At 39.3% G+C, this 12,557-nt stretch overlaps 1 long non-coding RNA gene across 2 annotated transcripts; it reads left to right on the top strand.

Annotated features, from left to right (window-relative positions):
• Window positions 1–7,545: 7,545 nt before the first annotated feature.
• On the top strand, window positions 7,546–11,401 carry LOC127164320 (uncharacterized). 2 transcript variants are annotated; one of them, XR_007827623.1, is made up of 7 exons: window positions 7,546–7,768; window positions 8,154–8,294; window positions 10,186–10,431; window positions 10,588–10,659; window positions 10,746–10,979; window positions 11,046–11,152; window positions 11,239–11,401. It is a non-coding gene; the product is annotated as an uncharacterized LOC127164320 (long non-coding RNA). The 2 variants fall into 2 exon arrangements; XR_007827622.1 differs by having other exon boundaries at window positions 8,154–10,431.
• The last annotated feature ends 1,156 nt before the right edge of the window (window positions 11,402–12,557 follow it).

Here is a 12,557-nt window from a genome sequence, read left to right as displayed (position 1 = left end):
CTCAGCAGCAAACCACGTGTAATAATTTTACTGGAGGAGATGGTGGGGATGTACCTCAGGCTTGGCCAAGAGCATGGCCGGGTTCTAGGGATGTGCCGAACGAAGCTTCCGAAGCAGTGAAGCTTTTACAACAAACTGCGTTGATGCTTTGAAACTTTTGACACAGTGCTCTACTTCGCCATCTGGTGGTCAAAAAAAATCCCTACACCAGTTGTGCCATTCACATGTTTTGTTCATTGTAAGGTTTTGTTTGTATATTTAATAAACATATGTAATTAGCAAGATGGTGGTGTGTGTGTGCAGAGTTTCCATTTTTCCCCCCTTTTTTTGTTTTGGACAATATAATGGCAATAAAGACTTTCTGTTTTTCATTTGTACTCACATCAAACTTTTCCCCTTCTACATGGAGACCTATAGGCCTTTGTGATTTTTTTTTTTCATTGCTCCATTTTTCTGTGTTCCTTACAAAACATCACAAACATGTACATTGTACAAAAACAAAACAAAAAAAAAAAAAACACACAAATGCAAATGCAACTACATATTTTTATTCAATAATATTATTTGTTCTGCTGTGCTGGAGCTTAAGCGGGCTCCTTTTTTTACTGATTACATCACCAGCTTTAGAAAATATTCGTTCACATGGAACAGATGTGGCCGTAATTGCTAGATATTTTCTGGCCAAAGTATATAGATGGGGGTACTCTTTATGGGCCTGCCAGTATTTGAGAGGGTCCTCACTTCGAGGGAGGTATGCATCACTGATGTACCTCTTGACCTCTATGGTGGCATCAGCATTACAGCTATGATGCCGTTGTGTTTCACTGACTCGGCTATCCAGGAGCTGCCACAGGTCATCTGAGGATGGAGGATTCTGAGCTGCCTGAGATGATGATGCCTCTGCTTGTGAAGCATGCTCACTGGTTAGTTGGATGATTAAAGCACATTCAGCAGTCAACAGCCGCTCAGCTTCACGGGCATTATCCTGGTTGCCAAAGGGTCTTAAATCTGGGGTCTAGCAACGTGGCCAGTGCAAGTACACGGATTGATTCAACATTACTGCACCGCTTGTTGATGTACTGCTGAAGAGCCATCCCTAAGGATGAAGCAGATGCATTTCTTGCTCTTCTTGGGCAAGGATTAACTTTTCAGTAGCGTTAGTGCTGCTCCTGAAATAAGACACCACTCTCCTGGCTCTGCTACGGATGTCTGCCATCACCTTATGTTCTTCTACTGCCCTTTTCACAATAAGATTTATGGTATGAGCAAAGCAAGGGAGATGGCGTAGTCCCAGCTTCTGAATTGCTGACACCATGTTGGCTGCATTGTCTGTCACCATGGCAGCAACTGAACCAGTAAGACCCCAGTCCGATATCAGCTCTGACAAAGCCTCTTTGATGTTGTCAGCTGTATGTGATTTCGGAAACTTCGATACTCCCAGCACCACTGAGCCCAGCTCAGTGTTGCTATCAGTGTAGTGGCATGTAACCTCCAGATAGGACTCCATAGTGAGGGAGGTCCACATATCAGCTGTGAGGCAGACAGATGGGATGTTCTTTACTTGTGCCATAGGCTTTTCCTTCTCTTCTCAGTATTTGTGTCTGACCATTGTCTTCACAGTTTTCCGAGTTGGTAGCACATAGGTGGGGTCCAACTTGTTAACAAATGCTTTAAATCCCTCATCTTCCATGATGGAGAAAGGCTGTAAGTCCTTCACAATCATGTTGATAAGGGCGTCATCAAGCTCCTTCTTTCTTCCTAATAATACACAGTACAATTCATTATTGGCAGAGTAATAATGTAAAATCAGCCCATGGTGTGTTTAAATAGGTAACATAAAATGTTATCTTTTTATAAATGTGCATTGGCAATAAAAAGTCTGCACACCCCTTGGAGTTCAGATGATTACAATATATTGTAGATGTAGCTTTTAATCCATAGTCTATATGTATACCATAAATATAATATAACAACCTAACCAGCTAATGGTTACTAAATACAGAGGTGGGCAAAGGACCCAAATTTCATAAACACAGGCTATTTTACACAAAAAGGTGGATACGATATGTATACAGGTCAGTGTAAAGAGATAAATATTACAAACATGCAATTGGTGGACTTCTTCATAGGCTAAACAATGTTTGTTCTAGCAAATGGCTTTGAAACTTTGGCTATGCTATTAGTGATTTCTTTATACAATTATATTCAGTGTTCTTATATTCCACCACATGAACAAATGGAAGAGAATATGAAAACTTGAACTTCAGAAGGGTAACTTTTCTTGCATTTGTATTAGTTTATCACTAACTTATTTTTTTCAGTTATTTGTGGATAGTATACAGTCTTTATTGCTCAAAAGAAAAATTATTTCATTATTAGAATTCATTTTACCTTCTCCAGTTGTTGCAGAATGGTGCTCTGTTGTAGGAGTCTCATTGGCCAGAGCATTAGGATGCCTGGAGCGCAGATGGCGAAGCATTGATGATGTGTTATTGGAATAAGATAAAGTTTGATCACATATTAAGCATGACACTTTATTAGGAGTGTCCAGACTGAAGTGTTCCCACACTTGAGAACAGGGTCTCTTGCGTGCATTTTCCATATTGATATTAAACAAACAATGTGAGCTGAGGACGGCGTTCACAAGGAAGGCGTTTACAGGCAGGAGACAAGTTCGTAGTTGAGGAAGGACTTTTATTCTTTTTGGGAACAGTGGTTGAGCCCCCAGGGTTTTTTAATTTACATTCATACAACAGACATTCAAACGTTATTGTTTTTATTATATATTTTTTAACAATAATACACCACGTAAAAAAAACATATAGGCATGACAATTATGGATATATTATAAGATTGGAATGAATGGACAGCGGGTATGGGACAGCGCAATAGACGTGCTCTGTGTTTGAGCCCTGCGTGACGTGTCAGTGAGGTAACAAAGCTTTATTTCCACAGGTCACGTGACAGCCTCATTTCAAGCAATGCTGTTTCGAAGCACTAGCGTGTCGAAAACTCAAGACGTGTGTCGAAACTGGGTGTTGTAAGGTCCCACCCACTGGTCCAAAGTCCAGCAGCCTGGGTGAAGGTGTTCTGTGTGTATGTGTTTCTGGCGCTTCTGTAAAAAGATACTTGATTTATTAAAACTTTGACTCTTTCCTCGTTTAAATCTGACTCCAATTTTAAGTGTTTACAAACTGCGATAGTAATTTTTGGTGCTGATCTTAATATTGGTTGTGTTATAATTTAGATATCTGATTATTTCGGACTCGCTATACTTTCAATTATTCGTTCATTGGGGACCCGGTGCCGCTTAGAGTCTGGCGCCGGCCGATCACGCCGATCTCACGATCACAAAAACGCCAGTCTGATTGTTGAGTCAGAGGTATGTAGGTGACTAAATACCCTTTTTGACAGCCGCCTACTGCTTGCCTTCACAAAAAGTGTAGTTTGCTTTTAGTCTTCGCCGGTACAACTTGCTAACATCAGTGATAGACAGAAATCAGGAGGTCTCAGATGAAGTGCCTACTGCTCCATTCAATCCTGAGCCTGCTGTTTGCTCTATCCTGGTCGTAAGTTGCGGTAGCAAAAGCCTCCTCACAATCTACTGGAAATAATGATTTCAGAAGAGTCTAAAATGAATCAAGAAATAACATTTTATTTTGCCAGGCTTCGGAAAACATCAATCACAAATAGGAAATTCAATCAATTAATGGAGCAAATACATCAATTAGAGAAATGGATTAACATTTAGTTACACAACTGATCAGCATAAAACATAAAATAAGAAATAATTTCAAAGAGTCAGCATACCTGGCAAATAGAGAGACACACAGCAATTGTGTGGGAAGTTCTCCTTACAGATGCTTCCCTGACTGTTTCGCCAATCCTCTTTATATACCCAAATCATAACAAAACAATCATAAATTTAGCATAATAAAGACTTCACAGGACTTTTGTTGGGACAGGAGGTGACCTGAAAGCCATATCTAACCTGGGGTAAAAGAGCAACATCTGGCAAAGACCTTCTCAGAGGCACAACCCACACCAGTGGAACAGAGTTCTCCTCAGATTTGAGATCTTTATTTTTGGTCTGTTCTACTGACGTGGGACTGAGATCCTATTTCCAACCACAATGAGGCAATAAAATTGATACCAAACATGAAAAGGTTATGACCATGGATTTTTAAGAAAGAGTAAATGCATTATGCAAGTGTCTCCCAACACTTCTAAGTCACCTTTTAGCAACCTGGGCCATATGCCCAGGGGACAAGGAGGGGGCTTACGGATGGGTGAAGGGGCAGATGAGCAAATGGTCTTTCTTCCAGATCTTCCTGCCAGATTAGAAAGTTTATTGTTTTGTTGCATGGTATGTGTTGCGAGAACTCCTTGAGTTTTAGCTTCACGAGGAGATCAAGGCACCCTTTCAGTGTCGAGCGACCCATCCCTACCGGGTACATTATATTGTTTTGCTGCATCCTTGCCAGTGTTATGGATCAACTGGAGATCGTGTTATCTGGGGATGCGCATGAGCTATTTTACTTACCTTCCCGGCAGATTCGTCCGATGCGACTACACAGCTGTAAAGGAAACAAGTTTGTACATTCTTAACGCTCTCAATAAATGTTGATGCACTTACTACACTCTGTTGTGTCTTCAATACCTGTTCTGATGCATTCGACACAGCTAAATTGTCATTTGAACTTGCAGGGTTTCCGCGGGTCTTAAAAAAGTCTTAAATCACCTTTCTGTGAATTAAGGCCTTGAAAAGGTCTTAAATCAGACCAGCAAGTCTTAAATTCATATGATCATGGCATTCATTTTTGTGAGGGATTGTTTCCTCATGTGTTTTGATTTTAAAGAGAAGAGAAAGCGTAATTTCTGTGCTACATGGCTTAGATCGCTCAATATTCATTTAACAATACACGGTAGATGGCGGTATGTGCTGCTTCATCTGTCAGTCACCCGAAGAAGAACTTGACAAGCATGCACAGACAAACCCTTTCTTCTAAAGTGCGCTATTTAGACATGTAGTGCGATTGGAAGACCGAAGAATACGTTACCTCGGAGAAATGGAGAAATGTTTATTTCAGGCTAAATGGACAAAAGACAAAAGGTTTGCGGGTTGGTTGAAGTCTGTACCAGGGAATGTTTTTCAAGCTTACTGTTTAACATGTCGAAAGACTTTCCAGTTGAGTACGATGGGAATAAAAGCAGTCGAATCACACTTAGCCAGCACCAGACACAAACAGCAAGAAGATATCACCCAGACTTCGAATATATTACAGTACTGTTCTCAAGACACAACCGCAAAAAATACAACGAGCGTGTCAGCTTCGTGTACGGATGAATCTCCCGCTGCAACGGTTTCTTCCATTAATGAATCTCCCTCTGCGACGTCTTCTTCCACACGTGAGTCTCCCGCTGCAAAAACACCCGACCGAAATGACTTAAGAGTTTTATTTGGCAGTACATCAACACTGAAGTCGGAAGTGTTATGGGCAATGCGTACAGTATGCTGCCACGGCTCCTACAAATCAAACGACCATATCGAAAAGATCTTTCGTGTTATGTTTCCTGATTCAGAACTGGCAGCGACATTTTCATGTGGAAAAGACAAAACGGGTTACTTGGTGAAATTTGGAATAGCACCAGTTATTAAACAGCAGTTGATTTCCGAGGTGAGCCAAGACTCTTTCGTGGTTATGTTCGACGAGAGCCTTAACAGAAGTACCAACAACAAACAAATGGATCTGCATCTTCGCTACTGGACTGGTGATCGCGTTCAGTCTCGATATTTTGGCTCCCAGTTTCTTGGACATTCCACAGCTCAGGATTTGTTCCATAATTTTATGGTGAGTTATGCATGCGCCATCTCTTATCCTGTCAGCGTTTATGTCTGAACTCATATTAACAGTAATTGTAACTGTTTTACAAATCATGGTCTAGAGCTGCACGTTGAAAGATCTCAAACTCTATTCATGTAGACATTCAGATCCAGAGAGAGCAGTTGACATGTATGAAACAGCTTAACAGTCTTTAGCTTCTTTATTCTGGTACAATCACTCAAATAATAAAAGTACTGGGATAACGGTTTATAGTTTAGGATATAAACACTTGTCTATGGTAGTGTGAAAGATATCATTGCATAATTAGGCCAGTGGGTGGCGACAAGTGACAGGTAAAATTATTTGTCACATATTGAAAGATACCTTCAAAAACACTGATTCATCCAGTAATGAAACAAGTGAAGCCTTTGAGTGAGTGATTCATTAAGGTGAGTCATTGAATCATTCATTCAACAAATTTATAAATAATTTTTAGACTGAAGCAATTAAAGTTTTGTCAGAACCACTTGTATTACATGTTATTTTGCTTAGTTATCTGTTTTCTTCTTTAGAACCATAGAAGAACTGTGATCACTATTTAAAAAAAATGAGGCTCAATTTATCCAGAATCGTGCAGCTCTGTCATGGTCTGAACATGTTAAAAGTCTTGAACCTTGTATGTCTTTTAGTACTTATGTAGTAAGGATTGACAAGCCAACATAATGATTGTTTTGAAAACTCTTGACAGCTGACTTCTCTACTCAATCCATTACTTTTTGATAGCCCACTTATGAATAGCCTGGGGTATATAGAACAGAAACATTTTGTGACACATCCTATATTAAGTTGGCATTCTGATTTTTTTTCACTTCCAGGACTGTGTGGAGAAACTGAATTTACGAAATATGGTGTCTATATCAATGGACGGGCCAAATGTAAATTGGAAGTTTTTCGAACTCCTTCAACAAGAACAAGTGGAGCAATTTGGAGGATCACAGCTAGCTGTTGTTGGAAGTTGTGGACTCCACACTTTGCACAATGCCTTCAGACATGGCTTTGCAAAATGGCAGATAGACAAACTGTTGAAGGTTTTACATTCACTGTTTAATTGTGCTCCAGCAAGAAGAGAAGATTTTTGTTGTGTGACCAAGTCTTCTACATTCCCTTTACACTTCTGTGGTCATCGTTGGCTGGAGAACTTACCAGTGGTTGAAAGAGCTGTGGAGATTTGGCCATCCATGGTGTTACAACCTCTCATTAAAATGGCTCGAAAAGAGAGATTATGTAACATAAAAGGAATGAGGAAACGATGTCACTGTTCAAATCTATTTATTCACTCGCTCAACGGATAACGACATTAACGAATTTAGCAACCAAATAACAATTAACAGAATGGACAACAACTAACAAGGGCAAAAAAAACAATAAGAACACACAAAATAAACAAAAGAAAAGGACGAAGTTTGCTGGCTGGCCCACAAGAATCAGTCTATCCTTTTCTCCTCCTCGTTGGCGTCTTTTAACTACTATCTGGTAATCAGCCTCGCAACAACAAACAGGTCCACCTAAAAGAAAGAGAGAGAGCGAGAGCGATAGAGAGAGAGAGAGCGAGAGAGAGAGAGAGAGAGAGCGCCTACACGCTCATAGAGATAGCGTAACGCCAAGAAAACAAGGGAGGGGCGACAAAAAGTAAACAAGATCCTGCTCAAGCCGCCGACCGTAACAATGGAGACATATGTAGATGCAGTCAAATCTAAGAAAATTCCAAACCCTGGTTCGTCATCCTTTGACACCATTGCCGCTTCACGAGAGGACCCTTGATACTTCCAAAGCTTCATTTCTTCATGGCTATATCAAGGACATTTCAACCATTCTTGGAGAAGTATCAAACTGATCAGCCGGTCATGCCTTTCCTACACAAAGTCTTAACTGAAATACTGAAGGTAATTTGTACTGCCCTTTGCTTTACAAATGTATTAAAACATTATCCCCCTTTTTTACAGACAAGAATTAAGCCTAGTCCCAGACTAAAATGTAAGTTTGAGCTGTTTTAACTGAAAGAAACTTGCACTGACTGATCTTAAAATATATCAGAGCCTTTGTTTTGTCCAAAGATGCACACTAGTAATGTTTTTTCCTAGGGCACTTTCATAAAAATTACTTAAATGTCCTAAATGAACTATGACCAAATCCTGGTTTAGGCTAAGCCCTGTCTGTGAAACTGGGCCTTTGTAGTTATTGCAGCAAAATTTGGTAGAAATATATACAGATTATATCTGTGCAGTATTCAGTTATGCAATGTTTTCTTGGTAATGTGTCTTTTCACAGAGTCTTCTAAGACGCTTTGTCAAAAAAGAGCTACTGGATGTCTCTGTGGTTAAACTGGCCAGATTAGATGCAACTGATGTGCAGACCTGGGTCCCTCCTAAAGATGTTGACATTGGAATAGGTGCTTCCTCTGTCCTTAAGGTACTGTATAGCTGGAGACAAAGAAACATTTAAAGGGATAGTTCAGAAATTAAAATTTTGTCATCATTTACTCACCCTCAGGTTGTTCCAAACTTATAAAAATGTCTTTGTTATGCTGAATGCAAAGGAAGACATTTAGAAGAATGTCAGTAACAAAATAGATATCATCCCCCATTGACTTTCATAGTATTTATTTTTCCTACTATAGTAGTCAGTGGGGAATGAGATGTTTGGTTGCTGACATTCTTCTAAATATCAAATAAACGTATTATATATCAAGTGAAAATAAATAGCAGCATTTTCTGAGCAGTATGCAATTTACAAATATTACAAATAAATACAGATATTGCAAATATTGCTAGATTTTATTTACACTTTACAAATAGAAGTGTTTATGCATTAAGTGTAGTTACAGGCTATTTATTTGGGGTGGACTGAGCATACTTACCAACAAGCAAAACTAGCTACTGACGTGGATGTATGGGATCATATTGTTGACTGAAATATTTTCATAAATAACACATTACTCAGATTCTAAATATTTTTTAATTTTATTTCTCAGACCTTTCCTTGTGTAATGTTGAGTGAGAGGAGAGAGGCGAGCGGATCCAATAGCGAGCTTTTATTAACAGGACGAGACAAAGACATAGTCGTACAGGCAGGGTCAAGACAGGAGCAAACAGGTAGATCGCAGGCAAGACGTAGAGAATAATCCTTATAACGATACAGAGTCCAGAAAGGCAGGCGGCGAGACAGACGAAACGAGATGGCCAGGCGAAAATACTAAACACAGGAAACTAGGAACACAGAACGCTAGGAAACTAGGAACTTAGAACACTAGGAAACGGCAACAACAACAATAACACCAACAATACTCCATGGCTTGCATGGGGAAAGTCCGGGGCTTTTATAGAGCTGCTGATTGGTCACGGGGCTGACGCAATCAGCGCGATGGATACTGGGAGATGTAGTCCGGGGTGTGGTGCAACAGTCAGAGTGTGTGGATAAGGTGGGAGCGACATCTGGTGGTGAGCGGTCCGCAGAACACCGACCAGATTCGTGACACCTTGTCAATAATGTTAAATAAACAATTGATTAAATAAAATGTATAAAACATTGCTATTCATCATTTCTTTATATATTTAATGCACTGTAAATGGAGCATGTCTGGAACCTTCTTTTTTATTTCTTCAGGGATGTTAATCATCTCCACAACTTTTAGCTTTATGTGCCATTCAGATAGTACTTGTAGGCTGAAAATAGCCTAACATTTTGTGTCAGGATATGGAAAATATTGTATAAATTGGTAGTCAAACTGATAAATATGCATGAGCAATGAATTATTCTGTTTATCTCTTATAAATCTCAACTTTCTATTGTATACCCACCTGTTTCCACTTAAACAATTTATATTGTAACCAGTGTAATTATAAAGTTTATAAAGTTCAGTGCCATAAAATGGTATTTGTTTCTGGTTAGGAAAAATAATGGCCAAAAAACAAAACAATACAAAAAGAAAGAAAAGAAAAATGCCCTTAAATGAAATAATTAAACGGCACATGGATGGTCTCAACGAGATCATCAATGTTGTTTAAGCTGTCCTCCCTGATTTGTCATGCAATTTGTGTGCAATCAGCCAGTAAATGAATGTGACCTCTAATTGGAGGAACAGAAATTAAGGAATATATATATACTGATGACTTTTATACATTACCAAACCAGCCAACAAAAAAAAATGATGGATTGTGTTAAAGTAAGGGAACTGGTAAATGTTCTACAGCATAACCTCTATCCTGAAGGCTGCTCAAGCAAGGAACGGTATCATATAAAGAGAAGGGCTGAAAATTTTGCACTAAGGGGTAAGTGAGTGTGTCTTCATTCTCATCTCTAGAAACTCTGACCCTCATTTACTCATACACTGAATAATTCAGATGGAGAGCTACATTAAATATGTAGAAGACAAAAAGACCACAGTCAACACTTGGCAAAAGTTGTCCTTTCACCTGAAGAGGCACATAACATTTTTGTTGAGTTTCATGCCAGTCCCCTTGGAGGACATTGTGGCATGGAAAAAACTCACCATGCAATTATCACACGATTTTACTGGCCTGGGATGGAGCAGGACATCCATAAGTGGGTAAGTTATTTTGCTTTCCCCATATTATATCTGTTTTTAGTTGATAAGTATAAACGCTTATCATATTCCCTGTAATTTCATTTAAGCAAGTTACACTCTTAGCCTAAAACCATTTTAAAAATGTTCAGCTGAGACATCTTTCATCTCATCTGTCAGGTAGCTCAGTGCCCTCAGTGCCAGGCCAGGAGAGCCTCTATAAAAGAAAAGAAGGCATACACTCCTATAACTGTATGAATCAAGTATGAAAAAAAAACAATAAGCGTAAATTCCAAAATATTTTCATTTATTTATTTATTTATTTTTGTGCATTTAAGGTGAGTGAGCCTCTGGAATTAGTTGGGATGGACTTAATTGGGAAGCTTACGCTAACAGAAAGTGGCTACCAATACATTTGTGTAATGGTGGATTACTTTACCAAGTGGCCAGAAGCTTAACCACTTAAGTCCAAAAGTGCAGCAGATGTCACAGAATGCATTATTGACTTCTTTTACAAGTTTGGAGCACTGAAAAGACTGTTGACAGACCAGGGAAAAGAGTTTGTGAACAAGGTTGGTACAACAAATTTCTTTACAAGCTATATAAGAACAAACATCTGACTCTTTGTTATACCAAAGGTGAATTACTCTGTATGTGAGAAACTGGGGATCATGAGGAGTCTCTGTTCCCCATACCACCCACAGACCAATGGTCTTGTGGAGAAATTGAATGGAACAATACAAAGGTAGGTTATGTATCACAATCCACTATTCAGTAAATATTTTAATTAAACAATAAGTGCAATATCAGAATTTCACATTTTGTGTTCAGAAGCCTGACTAAGATGGTTGGCGAAAAGCCATCATCGTGGGACCAGCATCTTAAAGCAACATTGTTTGCTCTCCGCACAAAAAAACAGATCACCACAAAATATTCCCCATACTACCTCATGTTTGGACGAGAGGCAAGATATCCATGTGAGGTGCCCAGTGATTATGAGGTAAGTGGTGTGCAGTGTGTTTTTGAAAGACTTGATTTTATGTTTTACATTAAATGATAATTTTACATGAAATGATAATGCTTAGGTCAGTCATGAAAAAGTGGAAGCAATGGTGGAAAAGGAGGTGTTCTCTGATGGTTCAGTTCAACACAAAAAGTGCATGAAATCTTCCAAATCAACACAAAAAGCCAGGACAAGCTCCGTAAAAGAAAATGGAAAGGGGGCATGATGACAGCTTTGTGGTTGGTGACAAAGTCCTTGTACGAAACAAGAGACAAGAATGTCAAAAGGGTGGGAAAATGGACAAAGACATGTTGGGTCCTTTCTCAATTGTCAACACTGATGGTGAAAATGTTGATGTTGCCTCAGAAAAAGGCAAAGTTATTAAATTCAACATGGACCACCTAAAAAAATATGTTGAGCCAGAGCCTCATATCCCAAAAAAGTGGGTCTCTTCACCCAGCCATGCACCACCCAGCCCCACACAGGGGATTACACCATCACGACAAAGCAACAGTCCCACTACCCCTATGTGCTCCAAATATTTGCCCATTCAGTGTTCTGCTACAACCGAAGACAAACCACTGCAAACATCTGCAAACACCACCCAAGCATCAAATACAGAAGAGCAAGGTAAGTGCACATGAGTGGTGTAACCATTTTTAACTCCTTGACATCCATTTTACTAAGAAATGTCTATTTTCATAGTGATTTGTGATATTTGGCAAGGCAGAAAACAGTCTGTGTTGTGAAGCAAGATTGGTCCTTATAAGTTATTTACTAGAAACTTGATGGATCTAGCACCAGATAGGATGTTGGAGAGTGAGGTAAGATTAAGTATGCATTCTCTTAATTATCCCACCCATAATCCAGTAGTTTATATGTGACTGTTTTTGTACAAATAGATTGTGAATGCCTTCTTGCACAATCTTGTATGCCGACTTAAGTCCTCAGGAGTCACCGCCTATTTGATTCGATTCTTATCAAATGACTGCCATCTGGCAAGGTAGCCAAAAAGGCTTAAAAAAGGTATTGTCACTTAAATTGCAAACACAAAAGTATTGCTGTGCATGGTTGACCATGTTCACCACTTTTATTGTTTTAGCTGGATCCATCAGGCTATGATGTGCTTTTTGGGGCAGTATGCGAA

The sequence above is a fragment of the Labeo rohita genome, chromosome 4, assembly GCF_022985175.1.
Source record: "Labeo rohita strain BAU-BD-2019 chromosome 4, IGBB_LRoh.1.0, whole genome shotgun sequence".
Classification (NCBI taxonomy): Eukaryota; Metazoa; Chordata; class Actinopteri; order Cypriniformes; family Cyprinidae; genus Labeo; species Labeo rohita.
The sequence above is the reverse complement of the archived record's forward strand: the minus strand, read 5'-3'. Positions and strand labels throughout refer to the sequence as shown.